Source organism: Mustelus asterias, chromosome 4, assembly GCF_964213995.1.
Source record: "Mustelus asterias chromosome 4, sMusAst1.hap1.1, whole genome shotgun sequence".
Taxonomy (NCBI): Eukaryota; Metazoa; Chordata; class Chondrichthyes; order Carcharhiniformes; family Triakidae; genus Mustelus; species Mustelus asterias.
The window spans coordinates 64,305,023-64,324,606 of NC_135804.1; the positions used below are offsets into that span (position 1 = coordinate 64,305,023).

The 19,584-nt window shown below is 46.2% G+C and overlaps 1 protein-coding gene across 5 annotated transcripts in view; it reads left to right on the top strand.

The window, feature by feature from the left end:
- The window catches only part of st3gal2 (ST3 beta-galactoside alpha-2,3-sialyltransferase 2), a 411,189-nt gene that overhangs the window by 74,262 nt on the left and 317,343 nt on the right, over positions 1–19,584 (top strand). Inside the window, exon 1 of one of the 5 annotated variants that reach the window (XM_078211164.1) lies at positions 7,288–7,306. The exons of 3 other annotated variants lie outside the window; for them this stretch is intronic. The gene's annotated coding sequence lies outside the window, so the exon portion shown is untranslated. Of the gene's footprint in view, positions 1–7,287; positions 7,307–14,379; positions 14,400–19,584 lie in introns of those variants that run through there. One more of the 5 variants, XM_078211161.1, reaches the window with a different exon arrangement.

Sequence of the window (19,584 nt, forward strand, 5' to 3'; positions counted from 1 at the left end):
AGACAGAATTTGGAACACCCTGCATCTGGCCACACAGTCCAATAGTCAAGTCAACAGTACACCCCTCAATTAGGTTCAGAAGTTCTGCTATCTTTGCCATATCCTCTCCAACAAATACAACATTGAATGATGAAATTGGCTATTGCTTGGCAAGATAAAGCTCAGCATTTAGCAGGCTCATCCATGGGCTTTGGAGAGCGCATGTCTCAAAACAAAGATCAAACTCTGCCAGGCAATGGTTCTCACATCACTTCTCTCTGACTGTGAGGCATGGACCATCTACCGGTATCACATAAAACAACGAGAAGCATCCCACCTTTGTTGCATAAGATCTATCTGCAGTAGCAGGACAAGACCCCTAACACTGAAGTCCTTGCAAGCTGCTTTGGGTTGGACAAGTGGTTCACATGGAGGATTCCTGCATACCAAAGGCAGTATTCTACAACCAGCTGAGCACAGGGATACACACCATTGGATCTACCAAACTTGGACACAAAGACATTCTGAAAGTCTCTAGCAGCGCAACGGGCCAAGAGACATCAGCGGAGGCCATTTAATGGGCTCCCCGCTGAGCATCACAGCCTCTGTGCATCTCTGGGGTTCAAACTTCCAGAGTCATCAGCTCCACACTGGAAATTCTCATTTTAATATCATTAGCAGGCCCAGGACTGGAGTCTCCAGGCTGTGCCAGCCTGGCCCCCCGGCACCGTCCAAGGCGTACAGTGGCAATGCCCAAGGTGCAGTGCCAAGGGGGCCCGGCCTGTGGTGGGGCCAATCGGTGGGGGGTCCCACTGCAACTCTGCAGTCGGGATCAGTGGCAGAGGGAGGGAACGGCGGGCGGATCAAGGCTGACCTTCGGGGTTGGGGGAGGGGATGCTGCTCGGGGGGCGTGGGTTTGGGTTGGGTGGGGGGGGGAGGGACTGCCAGGGGGACATCGAGAGATGTCCAGGAGGTCAGCGATTGGGTGGGGGGTGGATCAGGGAGGCAGCGATGCGCATGTGCTGATCTCCGCTATGACAGATCGGCACATGTGCAGTGGCCCACTCAGTGCAGTGCTGCCGGCCTCTCCAGTGGGAATAGGCCCCGCCTCTGGATTTTCAGAGTGCATCTCTCTGAGGCACTCTGCAGTGCACAGAATGTAGGAGATTCATTTTGAAAATCCTGCTAAAAAGACCAGCGGGAGTTACTCCAGTTTTTACACTAATTCGGCACTGAGAATTTTTTTGGGAGAATTCCGGCTGCTGTCACCAAGCAATCTCAACATTTGAGGAGGACCGAGTCAGCTCCTTATAGGACAAGTAAACATCCTGCAAAATCAGCATTGTTACCCATCCGTCTATCAGTGATTTAAATGTAATATTCGCAATTAGATCTACAGGTCAAGATTTGGTTTAACTTCACTCATGACACAACACCAAGCCATGTGGTGAGCTCTCATCCATCAAAGCAACAAGAAAATACATCACATTTGTACAGTCAAATTCTTCATTTAACAAACTGTGTTTGGGAACTAAACAAATTGATAGTTACAAAAGCTGAAAGGCACCAGTAGATATTCCACTTTAACTGTGGCTGTCAGCTATCTAACCAGTGGAGCAGACTTACAGCTGCCCTTCTATTTAATGCCTGAAAAGTACAGCCTGTATGATTATTATCACATCTGTCTATTAGATCATTATGCTGAAGCAAAGTTGCAGAACAAACAATCTCAAATAGTGAAATTAATGGACCTTTATCCTACTGAAGGGCTATTACTTCCCCATCATTTAGTAGATTACTTTCACAGATGTGGCATTGTAGGATTGCTTTTGAAAGCAATTGTATTGATGATTCCTTTGTATACTTCCTATGATTGGGCATTATTCTTCAGGAATTCATTTGAACTATAAACTTCTTTAATTGATGGTTAAGACAGATAACTTGCCAATTAACAAGAGAGTTGAGTGGTGCCTTTTTCCTTCCACAACATCAGCTCATTGCCTCATCTTTGTCCAAAGATGTGCGGGTTAGGTTGATTGGCCAGGTTAAAATTGCCCCTGAGATGCGTAGGTTAGAGGGATTAGCGGGTAAATATGTGGGGGTAGGGCCTGGGTGGGATTGTGGTCGGTGCAGACTCGATGGGCCGAATGGCCTCCTTCTGCACTGTAGGGTTTCTATGATCTATGATGATTTCATCACCAGTGTTGACATCTGGGCATCATAAAAGTGCACATCTCCTGCATCACAGTAGGTTGAAAGATGGATAGGGTGGAAGCAACTTTGCTTTCTCATACTTACACTCTGATTCTTGATGTCTGGGGGGTTGTTTATACTAAAGGGGAAATTAAACTGTGAATATTAGGTACTTTCAAATAAACATTTAGACAAATTGTCAGGAAGGGCATGGAAAAAGAAGAGGAACAAAAGAAATGACCAGATGGCGGAAGACAGCCCGCCAGAAGGAGTAAATATCAGTCAACCTCAGGCCAACGTTATTCATCTGTACCAACTGCTCCTCATGAATCGGCCTCTACAGTCACAACAGATGATGTTCAAGACAGAAATGAGATACATGATGGGTGCAGTATATTGTCTTCCGAGATGTACAGATCTCTGTAACAATTACAAGATCAGCTACAATTCAAGATTTTCTAGTCAGCACAGATTTTAACTGAAAATCTAATAGACCTTACCTTAAACATATATATCAATATTAAATTGAAAAAAAGATCTGTCTGTGATTACACTTTCCTTCTACATCTAATTTACTCTTGTAGCTACACTTTTATTCTAAATCTGGCGGTGCATTTAAAACACACATTAGGTGCAATGCTTCTTTTTACCCTCCTTAAGTGCTGATTTTTGTTGTGCTACATTTCTATGGTACTGATCATGTGTTCTTCCTAGAATCATGAAATAGTACAGCACCTAAAGAAACCATTCTGCCCATCGAGTCTGTGCTGGCCCTCCAAAGGTGCAATTTACCTCGTGCCACGCCCCTTCTTTTGTCCCCTACCCTGAAAATGTTTCATTTTCAGATAATGATCCAATTCCCTTCTGAAAGCCTCAATTGAACCTGCCTCAACCACACTCAGGCAGAGTATTCCAGATCCCAATCACTAATTGCGTGAAAAAACTTCTCCGGCACGGTAGCACAGTGGTTAGCACTGCTGCTTCACAGCTCCAGGGTCCCGGGTTCGATTCCTGGCTCGGGTCACTGTCTGTGTGGAGTTTGCACATTCTCCTTGTGTCTGCGTGGGTTTCCTCCGGGTGCTCCGGTTTCCTCCCACAGTCCAAAGATGTGCGGGTTAGGTTGATTGGCCAGGTTAAGAATTGTCCCTTAGAGTCCTGAGATGTGTAGGTTAGAGGGATTAGCGGGTAAATATGTGGGGATAGGACCTGGGTGGGATTGTGGTCGGTGCAGACTCGATGGGCCGAATGGCCTCCTTCTGCACTGTAGGGTTTCTATGATTCTATGATTCATGTTGCCATTGCATCATTTGCCAATTACTTTATATCTGTGCCTTTTGGTTTCTGGTCTTTATACCAGTGGAAACAGTTTCTCTCTATCGACTCTGTTAGACGTCACAATGAAGCCCCCTGCAGGGTAAGCAAATGCCTCATGACCCGATGGCTCACCCTGCTCCCGAAGCAGCTGTCAGTGCCGACTCCTCAACCCTAGACGCAACAGACAAGACAAAAGAGGCATTTTACTCCAGCCTCAACCAAATGCTCTCCTGCATCCCAAAGGGAGACAAGCTGATTCTCCTCGGCAACCTCAATGCTAGAGTCAGGAGAAACGCAAACTTTTGAAAAGGCATGTTAGGCGGGCAAGTCGTGGGGAAAACAAATGCCATTGGAGTCCTTCTCCTGACAAAATGTCTAGAATATGACCAGGTCATTACGAACACCCTGTTCTGCCAGAGGGACAAGCAGAAGACCTCATGGCAACACACACGCTCCTCGAACTGGCAGCCAATAGACGATATCATAATCCCAGTGAGGGACTGCAAAGATGTCTGCACCAGGACCGGAGGCAACGATTCCTGGACTGACCACCAACTAATCTGCTCTACCATCTCCATCAACCTAGCCTCAAGCCGGCATAGGCAGAAAACACTCTGCTGCAGGGGACTCAATGTTGCTGGATTCAAAGACCCTGAGAAGAAAGATCTACCCAGCCGGTGCCTCACAGCTAACCTGGCGATGACCAAAGAGCCACAACTGCAGAGTGTCCACAGTGCCTTGTCTGTCTTAAAAGCCACCATAGTCAGCATCTGCGAAGACACCCTCCGGCTCTTGAGTAGGAAACACCAAAACTGGCTCAACAATAATTTTTTTAAAATTCATTCGTGGGACATGATCGTCTCTGGCTGGCCAGCATTTATTGCCCATCCCTAGTTGCCCTTGAGAAGGTGGTGGTGAGCTGCCTTCTTGAATCGCTGCAGTTACATGTTCTGTGGGTTGACCCACAATGCCATTAGGGAGGGAATTCCAGGATTTTGATCCAGCGACTGCGAAGGAACGGCGATATATTTCCAAGTCAGGATGGTGAGTGGCTTGGAGGGGAACTTGCAGGTGATGGTGTTCCCTTGTCCTTCTAGATGGAAGTAGTCGTGGGTTTGGAAGGTGCTGTCTAAGGATCTTTGGTGAATTGCTGCAGTGCATCTTGTAGATAGTACACACTGCTGCTACTGAGCGTCGGTGGTAGAGGGATTGAATGTTAGTAGATGTGGTGCCAATCAAGTGAGCTGCCTTGGCTTGGATGATGTCAAGCTTCTTGAGTGTTGTTGGAGCTGCACCCATCCAGGCAAGTGGGGAGTATTCCATCACACTCCTGACTTGTGCCTTGGAGATGGTGGATAGGCTCTGGGGAGTCAGGAGGTGAGTTACTCGCCGCAGTATTCTGAGCCTCTGACCTGCTCTTGTAGCCACTGTGTTTATGTGGTGAGTCCAGTTCAGTTACTGGTTAGTGGTAACCCCAAGGATGTTGACAGTGGAGATTCAGTGATGGTTACACGGGTGCTGGTTAGAGTGTCTCTTATTGGTGATGGTCATTGCCTGGCATTGTGTGGCGTGAATGTTACTTGACACTTGTCAGCCCAAGCCTGGATATTGTCCAGATCTTGTTGCATTTGAACATGGACTGTTTCAGTATCTGAGGAGTTGCGAATGGTGCTGAACATTGTGCAATCATCGGCGAACATCCCCACTTCTGACCTTAGGATGGAGGGAATGTCATTGATGAAGCAGCTGAAGATTGTTGGGCCTACGACACCACTCTGAGGGACTCCTGCAGAAATATGCTGGAGCTGAGATGACTGGCCCTCCACAACCATCTTCCTATGTACCAGGTATGACTCCAACCAGCGGAGAGTTTGCCCACTGATACCCATTGATTCCAGTTTCGCTAGGGCTCCTTGATGCCACACTCGGTTGAATGTGGTCTTGATGTCAAAGGCTGTCACTGTCACCTCACCTCTGGAATTCAGCTCTTTTGTCCATGTTTGAACCAAAGGCTGTTATGAGGTCGGGAGCTGAGTGACCCAGGCGAAACCCAAACTAGGCATCACTGAGCAGGTTATTGCTGAGCAGGTGCTACTTGATAACACTGTTGATGACCCCTTCCATCACTTTACTGATGATCGAGAGTAGACTGATTGGGAATAATTCGTGGGGTTGGATTTGTCCTGCTTTTTCTGTGCAGGACATACCTGGGCAATTTTCCACATTGTTGGGTAAATGCCAGTGTTGTAATTGTACTGGAAGAGCTTGGCTAGGGGAGCAGCAAGTTCTGGAGCACAAGTTTTCAAGACTATTGCCAGAATGTTATCAGGGCCCATTGCCTTTGCAGTATCCAGTGCCTCCACCCGTTTCTTGATATCACGTGGAGTGAATCGAATTGGCTGGAGACTGGCATCTGAGATGCTGGGGACCACTGGAGGAGGCCGAGGTGGATCATCCACTCGGCACTTCTGGCTGAAGATTGCTGCAAATACTTCAGCCTTATCTTTTGCACTGATGCGCTGGGCTCCTCAATTATTGAGGATGGGGATATTTGTGGAGTCTCTTCCTCCAGTGTCCGCCACCATTCTCGACTGGATGTGGAAGGACTGCAGAGCTTAGATCTGATCCATTGATTGTGTGATCGCTTAGCTCTGTCTATCACTTGCTGTTTTTGCCATTTGGCATGCAAGTAGTCCTGTTTGGTAGCTTCATCAGGTTGATACCTCATTTTTAGGTATGCCCCTGGCATGCCCTCCTGCACTCTTCATTGAACCAGGGTTGATCCCCTGGCTTGATGGTAATGGGTGAGTGGGGGATATGCTGGGCCATGAGGTTACCGATTGTGCTGGTGTACAATTCCGTTGCTGTTGATGGCCCATAGCGCCTCATGGATGCCCAGTCTTGAGCGGCTAGATCGGTTCGAAGTCTGTCCCATTTAGCACGGTGATAGTGCCATACAACATGATGGAGGTTATTCTCAATGTGAAGGCAGGATTTCATCTCCACAAGGACTGTGCGGTGGTCACTCTTACCAATACTGTCATGGACAGATGTATCTGCAGCCAGATTGGTAAGGATGAGGTCAAGTATGTTATTTCCTCTTGTTGGTTCCTTCACCACCTGCTGCAGACCCAATCTAGCAGTTATATCCTTTCGGACCCGCCCAGCTCGATCAGTAGTGCTGCTGCCGAGCACTCTTGGATATTGAAATCCCCCATCCAGAGTACATTTTGCATCCTTGCCACCCTCAGTGCTTCCTCCAAGTGTTGTTCAACATGGAGGAATACTGATTCATCAGCCGAAGGAGAACGGTACGTGGTAACCAGTAAGAGGTTTCCTTGCCCATGTTTAACCTGAAGCCATGAGACTTCATGGGGTCCGGACTCGATGTTAAGGACTCCCAGGGCAACTCCCTCCTGACTGTATACCACTGTGCCGCCATCCCTGCTGGGTCTGCCCTACCAATGAGACAGGACATATCCAGGGATGGTAATGGTGGTGTCTGGGGTGTTATCTGTAAGGTATGATTCCGTGAGAATGATTGTCAGGCTGTTGCTTGACTAGCCTGTGAGACAGCTCTCCCAGTTTTGGCACTAGCCCCCAGATGTTAGTAAGGAGGACTTTGCAGTGTCGACAGAACTGTTTGGTTTTTGCCGTTGTCTTTTCCAGTGCTCGGGTCGCTGCCAGGTGGTCCGTCCAGTTTTATTTCTTTGTTGAGACTTTGTGGCGATTGTTCCAACTGAATGGCTTGCTAGGTCATTTCAGAGGGCAGTTCAGAGTCAACCACATTGCTATGGCTCTGGAGTCACATGTAGGCCAGGTAAGGACGGCAGATTTCCTTCCCTAAAGGACATTAGTGAACAAGATGGGGTTTTCTGACAGTCGGCAATGGTTTCATGGTCATAGTAGACTCTTACTTCCAGATATTTTTAATTTAATTCAAATTCCACCATCTACCGTGGTGGGATTCGAACCCAGCTCCCCAGAACATTATCCTGGTTTCTGGATTAATAGTCGAGCAATAATACTACGAGGCCATCGCCTCCCCCTAATGATCAGGAGATCCAGGATCTCTTTGACTGCAAACGCAAGGCATTCCTGAACTTGCAGCTCCACCAAAATTCAAGTGAGAGGAAACAAGCCTACAGGCACATGAAGGCCAAGGTGCAACAAAGACCCACAACCTAAAGAACAGATGGTGGGTAGAAAGAGCGCAGGAGACTTAGCAACTCACCACCCACCACGATGTGCGCGACGACTTCAGCGCAATTAAAACCATCTGTGGTCCAAGTACCCAGGGGCCCACCCCACTGAAGGCCAAAAATGGAAAGGCACTTATCAAAGACAAGAGAAGCAGTCGATGCCCACTGGAGAGAGCACTTCAAGGTTCTCCTCAACCACGACACAACCTTCAATACAAGCGCCCTCGACACTATCTCACAACATGCTACCCGCCACCATCTCAGAGCAATCCCAGCTTGCTGTGAAGTCAAAAAGTCATCTGACAGCTGAAAAACAACAAGGCCTCCAGTGTAGATGAAATCCCCACTGTAGTATTAAATGCGGTGGCAATACATTGACAAGAATCTGCAACCTCATCACCCTTGTCTGGAAGGAAGAGAGCATGCAGGGAGATCTCAGAAACGCCTTAATTGTGACCATCTTCAAGAAAGGCAACAGGTCTGACTGCAGAACTTGCAGAGGGAATTCCCTACCCTCCACCACGGGAAAGGTCATTGTGTGAATCGTCTTCAACCACCTCCCCCCAGTGGCTGAAGAGCTCCTCCCTGAGCCTCAGTGCAACTTACGCCTATGAAGAGGCACAATGGACATGATCTTCAGCGTGCAACAAATCCAGGAAAAGTTCAGGGAGCAGCATCACTCTCTGTTCATTACCTTCTTCAATTTCACAAAGGCCTTTGGCTCAGTTAACTGTGAGGGACTGTGGAATATTCTCCTCAAATTTGGTTGTCCACAGAAACTCATCACCATTCTCCACCTGCTCCATGATGACATGCAAGCCTTTATCCTCACCAATGGAACCACCACAGATCCAATACGTGTGCAAACTGTGGTCAACAAGACTGTGTTATCACACCAATGCTCTTCTCCATCTTCCTTGCAGCAACACTCCACCTCTTCACCTTGAAGCTCCCCGCTTCAAGTTTGCAATCTAAATGACTTAAAGGAGGTTGCAACATAGAAATTTACTAATTTATTCTTAATTTTTCACTTTCTTGCGTCATTAGCATCAACTTGCTTGAATTGATAGCACGTTCACCTCTCAACCAAATGTTGCAGGTTCAAGCCCTACTTTCTATTATCCAAAATAGTTATTGAATCCAATGGTATTTTGTAGGGTGCATCTGCAATTTAATATGGTAGTTAATGGTTTTATGGGATATTCATGCTTTTATGCCAAATGACAAACTGCTATCAAGACAGGCATGGTTCTCAGTGCCCAGGTTCTGACAAGGTGTGTTGAATGGCTTCCACAGCCACCAGTAAAATACCTGGAGATTATCTGCATCAATTTTCAAATGGGGGCAGGGCAGTTGGGGGGGGGGGGGAGGGGGAAGGGGGGTGGCAGTTGGGGAGCATCGGTGTGTAGTTGAATAGGTGTGGAGTTGTACTGTACGTTTTCCTTAGACATCACATCTCCATTTTAACTGAGCGACTTATTTTGAACATGCTCAGCATCTTCTGTTGTATTATCCCCAGGCTGCGAGAGGGGAATTTCCAATGACAGAACAAATAATATTTTGATCTTCAGGATAAAGATAAAATCGATTTTAGATGCTGTTTCTGAATATTTGAAACCTTAATTAAGATGACAAGAAATGTTCAACTTGGTTAAAAGGTTGTTTTCTCTAGATTCCTCCCCTTTTCTAAAGATACTGCTGTCAAAGTTCCTAAGGTGACAGTGCTCTGGTAGCTTTATACTGGGATCATTCTTTGTGTAGTTGTGTAATAGGGGAGGCGATGGCGTAGTGGTATCATCACTAGACTAGTAAACCAGAGACCCAGGGTAATGCTCGGGGACACCAGGGTAATAAGGGAGACCAGTTCGAATCCCACCATGTGGGCGATGGTGAAATTTGAATTCAATAAAAAATATGGAATTTAAAAAAGTCTAATGATGACTTGTCATAAAAAACCATTATCGATTGTCATAAAAAAACATCTGGTTCACTAATGTCCTTTAATGTCCTTTAAGGACCTCAGCGATGGGCAATAAATGTTGGCCCAGCGATGCCCACATCATGAATAAAAAATATTGCCACTCATCCTACATCCATGCACACACGTATTTCAGCAATGCATTTTTAAATTATTTTACTGGATGTGAGCTATGCCTGCATTTTTGTTGCCCATCCCTAACTGACTTTAGAAGGTGGCGTTAAACTGTTTTCTTGAACCTCTGCAGTCCATATGGTGTAGGTGCACTCACAGTGCTGTTAGGGAGGGAGTTCCAAGATTTTGAACCAGCAACAGTGAAGGAATAACAATATAGTTCCCAAGTCAGGATGGGGTGTGGCTTCAAGGGGAACCTTCAGGTGTTCAGCACCTTCCAAACATGTGACCTCTACCATATAGAAGGCCAAGGGTAGCAGGCACATGGGAACACCTGTTCATAAAAAACCATTATCGATTGTCATAAAAAAACATCTGGTTCACTGACAATCACTGTCAACATGTCCTTCCATCACTTTGCCGATGTTCAACATTGGACTGATAGATTAGTAATTGGCCGGGTTGCATTTCATAGAATCATGGAATCCCTACAGAACAGGCGGAGACCATTCGGCCCATTGAGTCTGCACAAACTCTACAACAGAGCATCTTACCCAGTCTCCCCACCCTATCTCCGTAAACCTGTGCATTTACCCCACTAATCGACCTGACCTATACATCTTGGGACATTAAGGGGCAATTTAGTCTGGCCAATCTACCTAACCTGCACATTTGTTCTGCTTTTTGTGCACAGACCATAAGACATAGAAGCAGAATTAGGCCACTCGGACAATCGAGTCTGCTTCACCATTCAATCATGGCTGATATTTTTCTCATCCCCATTCACCTGCCTTTTCCCCATAACCCCTGATCCCCTTATTAATCAAGAACCTATCTATCTGTCTTAAAGACACTCAATGACCTGGCCTCCACAGCCTTCTGCGGCAAAGAGTTCCACAGATTTACCACTCTTTGGCTGAAGAAATTCCTTCTCATCTCTGTTTTAAAGGATCGTCCCTTTAGCCTGAGGTTGTGCCCTCTGGTTCTAGTTTTTCCTACTAGTGGACATATCCTCTCCACGTTCACTCTATCCAGGCCTCGCAGTACCCTGTAAGTTTCAAAAAGATCTCCCCTCATCCTTCTAAACTCCAACGAGTACAGACCCAGAGTCCTCAACCATTCCTCATATGATAAGCTCTTCATTCCAGGGATCATTCTTGTGAACCTCCTCTGGACCCTTTCCAAGGCCAGCACATCTCTCCTTAGATATGGGGCCCAAAACTGCTCACAGTACTCCAAATGGGGTCTGACCAGAGCCTTATACAGCCTCAGAAGTACATCCCTGCTGTTGTATTCTAGCCCTTTTGACATGAATGCTAACATTGCATTTACCTTCCTAACTGCCGACTGAACCTGTACGTTAACCTTGAGAATCTTGAACAAGGACTTCCAAGTCCCTTTGTGTTTCTGATTTCCTAAGCATTTTCCCATTTAGAAAATAGTCTATGCCTCCATTCCTCCTTCCAAAGTGCATAACCTCACACTTTTCCACATTGTATTCCATCTGCCACTTTTTTGCCTACTCTCCTAACCTGTCCAAGTCCTTCTGCAGCCCCCCTGCTTCCTCAATATTACCTGTCCCTCTACATATCTTTGTATCATCTGCAGACTTAGAACAGTGCCTTCAGTTCCTTCTTCCAAATTGTTAATGTATATTGTGAAAAGTTGTGGTCCCAGCACTGTCCCCTGAGGCACACCACTAGTCACCAGCTGTCATCCTGAAAAAGACCCCTTTATCCCCACTCTCTGCTTCCTGCCAGTCAGCCAATCCTCTATCCATGCCGGGATCTTACCCTGAACACCATGGACTCTTAACTTATTTAACAGGCTCCTATGCGGCATCATGTCAAAGGCCTTTTGGAAATCGAAATAAATCACGTCCACCGGTTCTCTTTTATCTAACTTCCTTGTTACCTCCTCAAAGAACTCGAACAGATTTGTCAGACGTGACCTCCCCTTGACAAAGCCGTGCTGACTCGGTCCTACTTTATCATGCACATTCAAGTACTCTGCGATCTCATCTTTAATAATGGACTCTGGAATCTTGCCAATGAACGAAGTCAGGCTAATAGGCCTATAATTTCCCGTTTGCTGCCTCCCTCCCTTCCTAAACAGCGGTGTTACATTAGTTACTTTCCAGTCCTCTGGTACCCTTCCTGCCTCCAATGATTCCTAAAAGATCATCACAAATGCCTCCACAATTTCCTCAGCTATCTCTTTTAGAACCCTGGGGTATAGCCCATCCGGTCCAGGTGATTTAGGACATACAGGACATATCCAGGCAATTTTCCACATTGCAATGTAGATGCCAGTGTTGTAGCTGTACTGGAACAGCTTGGTTAGGGTGCAAATAGTTCTGAAGCACAAATCTTCAGTACGTTTTTGGAACGTTGTCAGGATCTATAGCCTTTGCAGTATCAAGTACCTTCAGCTATTTCTTGATATCACATGAAATGAATCCAATTAGCTAGAGACTGGCATCTGTGATGCTGGGAACCTCAGGAGGAGGCTAAAATGATCATCTACTTGGCACTTCTGGCTGAAGATTGTTGCACATGGTTCAGCTTGGTCTTTTGCCTTGATGTGCTGGGCCCCCTTCATTGACGATGGGGATATTTGGGAACCTCCTCTTCCTGTTTGTTGTCCACCACCATTCATGGCTGAATGTGACAGGTCTGCAGAGCTTAGATCTGATCCATTGGTTGTGGGATTGCTTAACTCTGTCTATCACATCTTGCTTTCATTATTTGTTGTGTCTGGCATGCCCTCCTGAACTCTTCACTGAACCACGGTTGATGCCCTGGAATTGTGGTAATGTTAGAGTGAGTAATATGCTGGGCCATAAGGTTACAAATTGCGATTGTATTCAATTCTGTTGTTGCTGATGTTGCACAGCTCCTTCTGAATGCCCTGTTTTCATTGTCGAATCTATCCCATTTAGCATGATGGCAGTGCGACACAACACAATGGAGGGATTATTGCTAAATGTGAAAACAGGACTTGATTTGATTTGATTTGATTTATTATTGTCACATGTATTAACATAGTGAAAAGTATTGTTTCTTGCGCGCTATTCAGACAAAGCATACCATTCATAGAGAAGGAAACGAGAGAGTGCAGAATGTAGTGTTACAGTCATAGTTAGGGTGTAGAGAAAGATCAACTTAATGCAAGGTAAGTCCATTCAAAAGTCTGACAGCAGCAGGGAAGAAGCTGTTGGTATGTGACCTCAAAGTTTTGTACCTTTTTCCCGACGGAAGAAGGTGGAAGAGAGAATGTCTGGGCGTGGCGTCCTTAATTATGCTGGCTGCTTTGTCAAGGCAGCAGGAAGTGGAGACAAAGTCAATGGATGGGAGGCTGGTTTGCGTGATGGATTGGGTTACATTCATGACCTTTTGTAGTTCCTTGCGGTCTTGGGCAGAGCAGGAGCCATACCAAGCTGTGATACAACCAGAAAGAATGCTTTCTATGGTGCATCTGTAAAAGTTGGTGAGAGTCGTAGCTGACATGCCAAATTTCCTGAGTCTTCTGAGAAAGTAGAGGAGTTGGTGGACTTTCTTAACTATAGTGTCGGCATGGGGGGACCAGAACAGGTTGTTGGTGATCTGGGCACCTAAAAACCTGAAGCTCTCAAACCTTTCTACTTTGTCCCCGTTGATGTAGACAGGGACGTGTTCTCCTTTATGCTTCCTGAAGTCGGTGACAATGTCCTTCATTTTGTTGACATTGCAGGAGAGATTATTGTTGCCGCACTAGTTCACCAGACTCTCTTATCTCATTCCTGTACTCTGTCTTGTCACTGTTTGAAAGCCAATGCACTACGGTGGTGTCGTCAGCAAACTTGAAAATCAAATTGGAGGTGAATTTGGCCACACGGTCATAGGTGTATAAGGAGTATAGTAGGGGGCTGAGAACACAGCCTTGTGGGGCACCGGTGTTTGAGAATGATTGTGGAGGAGGTGATGTTGCCATCCTTACTGATTGTGGCTTGTGAGTTAGGAAGTTCAGGATCCAGTTGCAGAGGGAAGTGTTGAGGCCCAGACCACGGAGTTTGGAGATGGGCTTCGTGGGAATAATGGTGTTGAACACTGAGCTGTAGTCAATAAAATAGGAGTCTGACATAGGTGTCTTTGTTATCTAGGCGTTCCAGGGCTGAGTGCAGGGCCAGAGAGGTGGTGTTCGCTGTGGACCTGTTGCGGTGGTAGGCAAACTGTAGTGGATCCAGGTAGTCCAGGAGGCTGGAATTGATTCGTGCCATAACTAACCTTTCGAAGCACTTCATAATGATGGATGTCAGAGCCACCGGCGATAGTCATTAAAGCACACTGCTTGGTTTTTCTTAGGTACCGGGATGATGGTTTTCTCCTTGAAGCTGTTCAGAACCTCAGATTGTCGTAAAGAGAGGTTGAAGATGTCTGCAAATACCCCTGCCAGCTGAACCACATAGGATCTGAGTGCTCGTCCGGATACCCCATCCGGCCAGTCACTTTCCGTGGGTTGATCTTCGAGAAAGCTGCTCTGACATCTGCAATGGTGACACCAGATACAGGCTCATCCAGGGTGGAGGGCATGCTCTTGCTCAAAATGGGCATAGAATGCATTGAGCTCATCGGGGAGGGGTGCGTTGGAGCTGGTGATTTTACATGCCTTCATCTTGTAATCTGTTATGTCTTGTATCCTTGCCATAGTCGGCGAGGGTCAGTGTGGCTAGCCTGGGACTCTAGCATGGTCCGGTACTGTCTTTTGGCATCTTTGATGGATCTCCTTAGATCGTATCTGGCTTTCTTGTAAAAGTCAGTGTGGCCTGACTTGAGCGCCTCAGACCTGGACTTCAGCAAGCAGTGGATATCCCTGTTCATCCATGGTTTCCGGTTGGCGAACATACAGATTTGCTTCTTTGGCACACAGTCTTCTACACACTTACTAATGAAGTCAGTTACTGTATTGGCGTACTCGTTCAGGCTGGTTGCAGAGTTTTTAAATACTGACTATTTTAAATACTGACTAGTACTGACTTGGTCTCCAGAAGGACTGTGAGGTGGTCATTCTGACAAATTTTGCAGCTCAGGAGAAGGCCATTTAAATCATCTACTTTGTGCCAGCCCTTCCTAAAGCAATCCAAAATTCATTCTATTCTATTCATTCATTCTATTGCCCTAACTGTTTCCCAATCAAACCCCCAACCTTCATCTCAAGGACTTTCCTGACTTTTACTATGAAATTAGTACTGCACCACAAGAGAACTGGAATGGGGGAGTCATGAATCTTTGATACAGAAGCCTAAGTGAGACGAGGCGGCACGGTAGAACAGTGGTTAGTACTGCTGCTTCACAGAGCCAGGAACCCGGGTTCAGTTTCCGGCTTGGGTGACTGTCTGTGTGAAGTTTGCATATTCTCCCCGTGTCTGCGTGGGTTTCCTCCGGGTGCCCTAGTTTCCTCCCACATTCTGAAAGATGTGCTGGTTAGGTGCATTGACCCGAACAGGCGCCAGCCTCACTGTGGCGACTAGGGGAATTTCACAGTAACTTCATTGCAGTGTGAATGTAAGCCTTACTTGTGACTAATAAATAAACTTTACATTTACTTTTACTTTTAATTAGGGCACGATCTTACTGGCTTGTTGTGTCAGTCGATTGGCGTTACATGCCAGTAAGGTTGTGTGTGAGACCAGAAATTTGTTCATACCTGGTTTGGCACCACAGGCAATGTTTCCAGCCCTGTTTCATAGAAATCATAGAAACCCTACAGTACAGAAAGAGGCCATTCAGCCCATCGAGTCTGCACCGACCACAATCCCACCCAGGCCCTACTCTCATATCCCTACATATTTACCCACTAATCCCTCTAACCTACGCATCCCAGGACACTAAGGGGCAATTTTTAGCATGGCCAATCAACCTAACCCGCACATCTTTGGACTGTGAGAGGAAGCCGGAGCACCTGGAGGAAACCCACGCAGACACTAGGAGAATGTGCAAACTCCACACAGACAGTGACCCAAACCCAGAAAAGGTGCAAAGCCGATTTGCATAATAATGTCTTCATTTGAATTACATTAACATGTCCCACGCGGCATCTTCCGGCCTCACAGCTGCTTCCCCCCTTCTTGGCAGAGACCAGACGTGATGGCCATGCCAGAGGATCAGAGACCATTGATGCAGCCGAGAGGTCGGGGGCAGTGCCTGACAGTGTCCATCGGGCAGTGCCAGCCTGGCAGTGTTCACCTGACACCCTGGCACACTGACAGTATCCGTTTGGGCACCATAAGTGTGCCGGGGCAGTGTCAGGGGTGTGGCCTGTGGGGGTGGGGCTATGACTGGCAGGGAGGTATGCACAATGACAGGGAGTTTATGTAGGGGTGATCTCTGCAAGGGGGAGGGGGCATAGGAGGCCCACGAGGAAACTCATCAGAAGGGTCCTGATGCTCTGATACTGACCACCCATGTTTGTGTGGGAGGAGAAGATGCTGCTGATTTTGGAGGGGAGGGGTCTGATGCCCGTGGAGGGAGTAGGATGAATTCTCCCAATTCACTGAGAAAGTGGGGGGCCCTGCACTGTGGTGCCTGATCACTGTGAAGCTGGTTTCCCCGGCAAGCTTAGGCTCTGCACCCCCTCCCCTCTACCGGTGAAAATCTCCCTGCTGTCAAAAAAACTGAGTGTGTGGGAAGATTAAGATTGCAGTGCCAAACTCGCCCAAAACACCAGTGTGGAACACACCCATATTATAACTTTTTTGATACTTAGGAGGCGATCTTATCAAAAAAGATTCTAAGTGCTGAACGAGCATGAGAACATGAGAGAATCGTGCTCGTTTTTTGGATGAGTTCCCAGATGCAATCATACGGCACTTAAAAAACAAGAGACCAAATGTGATTCTTGCCAGCAGGGGGAGTGGGCGGAATCTATTCATGCCAAGAAGCCGGCTGCTGAGCTCTAGGGCACTCCAATCTCCCAGTGTAGTGCACTGAGAGATTTATACTCCCCACCCCTCCAAACATTGTCCCCCATGCCCCCGCCCAGAATGGTGCCCTAGGGCCCTGGCCCTGAACATGCAAGGGGGCTTCAAAAGGCCTCCAGGCCCACTGGCGAGACCATCATGTCAGGTACCCGTTTGTGGAGACCATAAGTGATCCTCACCAGTGAGAACCTCCAGCAGCGAGCAGGTAAGGATAAGTGAGCCCAGGACTCACTAATTATATTTAAATTTCCTGCTGAATATTGAAGTCAGTTTTGTGCTATTTTGCTGGCAGAATGATCCAGCAACATTGCGAGAGGCGATAAACTGGGCACAAACCCGATTTTTCTTATTTCGTCTGATCTTACTGGCTCGCATTGCCGGTTGACTGGCGGGATGAGCTAATGAGATCGCCCCCTTAGAATCTTTTTGGGAAAGTTCCTCCCTTAAACTTTTAAGCACACACAAATTTACTATAATAAGAAAGCATACAATTGTGGTTCTCATACAAAAGGTATAAAAGTATAAATCATAAGCTTGATAAATCCAGAAAGAATAGATAGCTAGCTCTTATTTCTATAGGAGAATCCTATGTTTAGACTTGGCTTGTTACGATATAGAATTTTAAAAGAAAATAAGAAGGATATCTGTCAAATATCAAAAGAATATTACTTGAATCCCCAAATGTGTGAGATTCACTTGATTCAGAATGGGTCTAAATCAACCTACAAGAATCTAATGAATCTGAAGATTCAAGTTTGGGTTGAGATATTTATAATGGACAGAATTTAAAGGTCATGTTGCAGCATGGAGTTGTATAATTAATGGCTGCATGGAAGATGCTCATTTGATCAATAATAGTCTACCCCTAGTCTCCTATATTTGGTGAAAAGACTACAATAATGAAGATCACCAATCAAGTTCTCGGAAATGTTATTTTAAATTTATTCCTGAAAACTAGACTTTGCCTAACAGCCATTGTTACAACTGGGTGAGAAAGAGTGAACTGGCTCCCACTATTCAGCCGCCTTGGTTGGTCACAATAAGGAGCCAATCAAATGAGGTTTTCTTGAGAGAAAGAAAGAGCCCATGGAAAAATAATAAACGATGCAACATCTCACACACATAAACACATCAGAAGTGAGGAAAGTTAGAGTCCAAATAATAAAGTTAGAAGAATATGCAATTAAATGTCCTTTGTTTGTCCTTGGGGTGTAGTTTGCTAAATGTTGTGGCTGAGTTAAGTTGGTTGGTTCCTTCGATGCAATCAGATGTAGAAGGTGTAGCAGTTCGTACAAGTCAGTAGATTAGTTGGTGTATTGGTAGATTATCGTATGCTGATTTCTTAAACCGGTGACTGCACTTGTTTCAGGAGAGAGGGAGACCTTTTCTTTTCAGTCTGCTCCTTTTGCAGAAGTATTTTTCAAAAAAACACTTCTATATCTCTACATCAGGTTTGACAATCCAGTTTTTAAAGTCCTGCTGGCTGTATTTTGCAGAGGAATTTGATTACCATGTCATTGTATTGCAGTAGCATTTCCCAAACAGGGCTCTGCAGAACCCCAGAGTTCCATTGGATGCATCCAGGGGATTCACAATAGGTTTGAAAAAAGCTGTTCTTCCAGCTTGTCCAATCAAAGACAGTTTTCAGACTGTGCTGGCTACTGATGGGTGTACTAGTCAGTCTATCAGCAGTCAATGCAGTGAGAAGCCAGCCTCTGATTGGACAAGCTGGAAATAGAGACAAAGTCAGTCAGCAGCAAAATCAGGGCGAGAGCAAAGACAACTGGACAGCAGAGTGGGTGGTGCAGGAGGTAGGCCACAGCCACGGGGCTGAGGGGAGGCCGACTTGGACATAGGGCAAGGAGTGGAGGCAGGGAAGGGGGGAGGGGGGGTGGAGGAGGCTGGGAGCGGTTGATGTCATCGCCCATTTGAACGGGCAAACGGGCAGTGTAACATAGCAGCCTGTCGTGTTAACATCTTCTAAAGAAAGCTTTTCATTTGTTTAAACCTCTGAGGCCTGCAGATCTAATTACAAAAGCACCACATAAAAACTGTCGACGAGGTAGGTGAACAGCATTTGTGGGCACCTGAAAAAAAAAAGCTGAACAGCTTTTTCAAGCACCCGAAAGAAAAATAAACAATTAAAGTCATCACTGCACAAAAACTGGCAATGGTGGAGCCAAATAATGGTTGCAGCCACCAGAAGAACCGAAAATCATTGAGGAATCCAAAGAAAACAACTTTGGAAAGAAGTTTGCTTTGTGCTCTGCCTGAAATGATCCGTAATATTACCAGGAGCACCGTGAGTAGCAAGTACCCTGCAATAACAAATTTAGAGCTGTGGGTGTTGTAAAACACAAAGGCAGACTGGCTGAGCTCAGGCTGTGCCTTGTTTTGGGGGAAAAGGAAGCAAGGTAATGCTAAAAGTCCGTGGCACTTCATGCATGCAGATCCTTCGTGAAAAATGGCAGGGGATTTTGGAACCATGGGACCATTGGATGAAAATACAGTGCGATAGAGCTCATATACAGAGAGATGCAACTATTTTGTCCAAGCGAGCAAGATAACAGCAGATATAGTAGTCCCAGCTTTCCTGAGCATATTGAGGGGGAAAATATTTAATTTCCTGAGCAGTCTGGTACAGCCGGAAAAGCCAGACACAAAAACCGATGATGAAATAGTGAAAATATTGCAGGGCCACTTTTCACCAAAACCTTTATTCATCTCTGAAAGTTTTAGGTTTCATAAGTGCAACCAAGAAGAAGGCAAATTTATGACACAGCATGCCCTGAAAAGACTGGCTGTATACTGTGAATTTGGGGATGTGTTAAACAATGCCATCAGAG